The sequence below is a fragment of the Dromaius novaehollandiae genome, chromosome 26, assembly GCF_036370855.1.
Source record: "Dromaius novaehollandiae isolate bDroNov1 chromosome 26, bDroNov1.hap1, whole genome shotgun sequence".
Lineage (NCBI taxonomy): Eukaryota > Metazoa > Chordata > Aves > Casuariiformes > Dromaiidae > Dromaius > Dromaius novaehollandiae.
In genome coordinates, this window is record NC_088123.1 from 3,111,563 (window position 1) to 3,116,497 (window position 4,935).

At 51.6% G+C, this 4,935-nt stretch overlaps 1 long non-coding RNA gene across 1 annotated transcript; it reads left to right on the top strand.

Annotated features, from left to right (window-relative positions):
- The first annotated feature begins 3,299 nt into the window (after nucleotides 1-3,299).
- LOC135323648 (uncharacterized) lies at nucleotides 3,300-4,598 on the top strand. Its single transcript, XR_010385130.1, has 3 exons — nucleotides 3,300-3,384; nucleotides 3,988-4,099; nucleotides 4,479-4,598. It is a non-coding gene; the product is annotated as an uncharacterized LOC135323648 (long non-coding RNA).
- The last annotated feature ends 337 nt before the right edge of the window (nucleotides 4,599-4,935 follow it).

Consider the following 4,935-nt stretch of genomic DNA (forward strand, 5'->3'; position numbering starts at 1 on the left):
ACAACCCGCACCACCGTGAACATGCCAGCGCAAACTGCACAGCAGGTACGGTGGCAGCAGCATGCCCGTTTTTCTGAGTAGGCTTATTCTGCCTGGGAAGGAGGTGTGAGCCGTGCCGGCGGAAGCACAGCCCCCGCCCTGCCGTAAGCAGGGCTGGGCAGCAGCTGCGGCCCCGGGTCATAAAGGGGGGCAGGGCCACGCCACCCCTGGCACCTGCCTGTCACAGACACGCTGCGATCCGATTGGCTGCGCCACATCAGGACCGGCCCACTCAGCTGCTACGAGCCTTCTCATTGGCCGAGCTGCCCGCCATCACAATGGCCCACAGAGCTGGGGTCACTGCGGCAGAGAGGGCGGCGGCGCAGCAGCTCCTTGCGCGCTCTCTGCCCGGGTGCTCGCCGTTGCGCTGGCGGAAGCAAGCGTGGGCTCAGCGAGCCTTCTGGATAACTGGGCTCGTTCCTTTTCCAATTGGAATTGCGTGTGACAGAAATGAAGTCATGCTCTGCAAGTTGGGGTCGGGCCCCACCTGCAGGAGCTGGCCTAGAAAGGAGCTACTCCTGTGAGTAAAGACTTCAAGAGTAAAGGTGAATTTTGTGACTCCCCAAAGGCGCCAGCAGTGGCTAAGGAAAAAGGCCAGCATAACTGGACTATCAGCTGAGCGCCTGGGGATGGAAGGGACTTGGCAACAGTTCCTGAAGGCCAAGTAGTCATGGTTGCCCATGAGAAAAAGTCAAACAGATGAGTAAACTCTTCTTCCCCAACTGTGCGCTGACCAGCCAACGTGAGTGGCAGCCTTCCTGGGCTGTCTCTACTACGTGCTTGTGTTCTCCAGGGCAGCTGGTTCTTGTGGGGGCTGCTCTCCAGAACGCTGCCTTTGAAACCTCCGTTCCTAAAACAAAGGCCGGCAGTCTCTTTTACAATCTAATTTCCTTGCAGTCGTTACTGATGGAATTGCTCCGCCACAAAGGATGCATTTCCCACCCGAGAAGATTTCTGTGGCTTGGCGGCAAAGGCAAAGCGTTGGAGCTGGACTCCGCAACCTGGGCAATACGTGTTTCCTCAACTCTGTTCTACAGTGTTTGACCTATACGCCCCCTCTGGCCAATTACCTGCTTTCTGGGGAACACAGCCAGTCGTGTGAGTACTTGGGATCACGTTCCTTGCAAGCTGCTGGACAGCTCTGCAGGTGAAAGGACAGCAGTGACTCTGTAAAACAGACTCTGGGTTTTCCTAGTGTCCCTGCAGGGGCTCTCTTTTAAGAGCGCATGCATGGCAGGCTCAGGATAGCTGAGGGAGTGCTTGCTTTCCTTTAATGCCCCGTGCTCCAGCGTCGAAGGAGGGTTCTTTCTTCCCTCCTGTGCATGATCAAGGGCATTGGGAAGTAAGGCGCTTCATGAATATTTGGCCTGTGGCTTTCCGGCTGCTCGAAAGATGATAAAATTTCGGAGGAGGGCATCACAGGTTCTTGGTATTCCTTCCCAGCCGGGTTTCCCTAATGCACGACCGCTGCGAGACCTGATGTGGTCACTGTTGAACCGGGAGAAGAGGAAAACTACTACAGAGCACCGTGAAAGCAATATGAGCTAGTCGGGCTATTCCCGTGCACCTCCCTGCAGAAGAGGGCTTGGCAGTAGTCCTTCAGGTGCTTCATCAGAAAATGCGTGCTAGTGCAGGCTTACCGGTTAATGCTTATGCGCACAGACTGGGCTGTTGGCACCTTTGGAGAAGAGAGCGTGGAACGGAGAGCAGAGACCGCACTTCCAACTTGGAGGTTGCTGGTGCTTAAGGTTTTCCACAGGTACGTAGGTATCTTGCACTAGCCGGAGGTGGTTTCTTCCTTGACTCTTGACAGGTCGTGAGCAAGGCTTCTGCATGCTGTGTACGATGGAAGCTCACGTTAAGCATGTCCTGTTCTGCTCTGACAACGCCGTCGAGCCTACGGCTGTCTTCAGTGACCTTAGACGTAAGTCATTTCAGATGGCGTTCTTTGCAGAAACGTCTGAATTTTCAGAGGGTTATTTCACGGGTGCAAAGGGCTTGGAGAGTTTAATTGTTGTAGGAGAGAGAGCTTTTAGAAAAGTAGGTTTTCTGTCCCTTTTGAAGAGATAAGCATTCTGCCCTTTGTATTTATTAGGAATAGGGGAGCATTTCTGTTTTGGCAGACAGGAAGATGCTCACGAATTCTTATGTTACACCATGGCTGCTATGCAGACTGCTTGCTTGAATGGAAGCACCAGGTAAGCAGAACCAAGTTAACCTTGAAGTGTTCTCTAGCACTTTTGACGCCTTCGTTTCCTACCCTACGTGAAAACATTTGCCCAGGGTTTTCATAGAAAAGAAAAGCTCTTTGAAGAAAGAGCTACCTCTCCACCTCGGCTCTTCTGAGCGCTGATGATAATTTGTTTCCAGTTTGGACACGTCGTCGCAAGCCACCACGGTCATTCACCAAATATTTGGAGGATTCCTAAGATCCAGAGGTACTTTTGGAAACTACTACTGTCCTTGGAAGTGATCTGTGCCTTTGTGCCCGTTTGTCGCAAAGAGCTTGCGGTGTGCCAAGAAGTAGCGGCTCTCAATAATGTAAACGGGCAAAGTGAGTCTCCTTCCCATTTTGTGAAGTGCTTCTGTTTGGCTTCCAGTAACGTGCTTGAGCTGCCAAGCAGTTTCAGAGTCCTATGAGGCCTTCCTCGATATCCCGTTGGAGATAAAGGTAAGACGTCTTGGAGCGGTGGCTGACGATGCCGTCGAAGGCCCCGAGCTTTCGGGGGCTGTTCTTTCTTTTTGTGGCTTTCTAAACTCGACGGAGTTCACGTAGGCATGTATGCTGTTCACGGCAAAAACGCTTGGTGGAGGCTGGGAGGTGGATTGGACTTGGTCCTTCTCTGGAAGCCCCGTGAATGGTCTCCATGTGTGTGGGGGGGGTTTAAGCCGGAGAGAGAGCAATTAGCATATCTCCGCACGTGTGCTCGTCCTATGATACTTCGCAGTTTTGGACTACCCCGATACACTTCTGATTGGTACGCGATGGCTCTTTTTGCTCTTGTGATTTACGCAAAGGCATACCACAGATAACTTGATTGTGCGCTACCGCAGACAGGTAGCTCTTGGTACCAAAGTACAGTCCTTTTCAAACAAGGTCAGTGTTCAGCATACTCTGCTTCTGCCTCCTTCTTCACGGTGTTCGCTGCTTCGCAAATAGGTCTCCCATGTGTGCACGAGGGAGGCCCTGCGGCAAAAGAGGAGTTGCGGGTTGGCATTTGAGTTTCCAGCAACTCAGTGCCTTCCTTTCTTCCTCCTCCAGGCAGCCTCCTCTGTCCCCGGGGCGCTCAAAGAATTTGTGAGACCTGAGCTGCTGGATGGTGAGAATTGCTACAAATGCAGCAAGTAAGTAGTCTTCCTAATGCCATCGGACTAGGAGATAGTGGCCGAACCCATTGCCCGCCTCAGAGCAGAAGTTACCCTTTGCTTTGCTTCAGAAAGACAAACGAGACGAGGAGACGCAGCTCTGGGTTGTGCAGCTAATGAACCCTGAAGTCACCCAAAGCTTGGAAAAGAGTACCTTTGCTTCTCAGAGCGGAATCTGTGTCATTCTGTTCAGCTAGTTGGAAATCTTTGATAAGAAGCGCAGGCGCTAGCTCGCATTCCGGAACCGCGCTCCAGTGAGAGAGTCACGTTCCTGCTGCCTTGCGTGTTGTCGGCAAGCCTTACTTTTGGGCCCAGGAAAGATACGTGCTCAGGCATTTGCTTGGCTACCGAAAGACAACGTTCCCGATCCGTATCGAGCTGGCCTCCTACATCCTGCCAGGTTCTCTGCAGGAGCAAGGCTGAAATGCAGGGTGTGGCTTTAAGGAAAGAAGCCCCGTCTTAGGCAAGGAAGTACCATTCAGCTAGGATGAGCGTGAGAGAGACATGGAAACTTGCTTGACTTTTGGCGTGAGGGGGAGGGGGGAAGATGCCTTGAAACAATTGCCTGTGCTTGCTTTGAAGGTGTGAGAAGATGGTTGCTGCGTCCAAGAGGTTTACAATACATTGCTCTTCCAACGTTCTCACCATAGCCCTGAAAAGATTTGCCAACTTCACTGGTGGAAAGATTAGCAAGGTATCTATGCAAGTGTAATGCCTTCTTGGGAAGGGAGATTTCCCAAGGCGGAACACTCTCTTCAACGTTGTTAATGTCGGCCAACTGTAACCGTAGCGATGGGAGATGTCTAGGCAAAATCAGCGCAAGAAGTAGGTCTCACTCTTTCTCTTCCAGTAACAGCAAAGCTCCCTTGTGACGATAAGCGTATGCTCCGCTCTGAAAGAGCTGGTTTTGCGTTGAGCAGTTCTCTGCAATGGAAGCGATTAAACGTTGTCTCTGGGAAGACTGATTTCTGAGGAGGCAAAACATGTCTGTCTAAGCTTCCAGCAGTGTTCTTCCCCGGCTCTTTCACGAAGTGTTCCCAGATGAGTTTTGAATCCTCTTGCTCTGTCTTCAGGATGTGGAATATCCAGAGTATTTGGACCTGCGAGCATACATGTCTCAGCCAGTTGGAGAACCAGTCCTCTACGCCTTATATGCAGTCCTGGTGCACAGAGGTGCCAGCGGTCGTGCAGGACACTATTTCTGCTTCACCAAGGTAAGCATCAGCTTCATTTCTTGCAGGGCAGAATCTGTGCTGGTGAAGAGACACTTGTCCCAGCATGTTACTGACAACCATTGTTTTGAAGGGGAAAGAGCTCGTTACATGTCTCCTTTGACTAGTCTTGGTGTCTCCTTTGTCTGCTAGTGTTCTGTCTGGGTTTTCCTGTAGAGAGCACGCTCTAGAGTTGCTCTAAAGGCATCGTTGCCTTTCATTGCAGGCCAGTAATGGACTGTGGTATGAGATGAATGATGCCTCGGTAGTCCTTTGCGACCTCCAAACCGTTCTCAGTCAGCAGGCGTATTTACTTTTT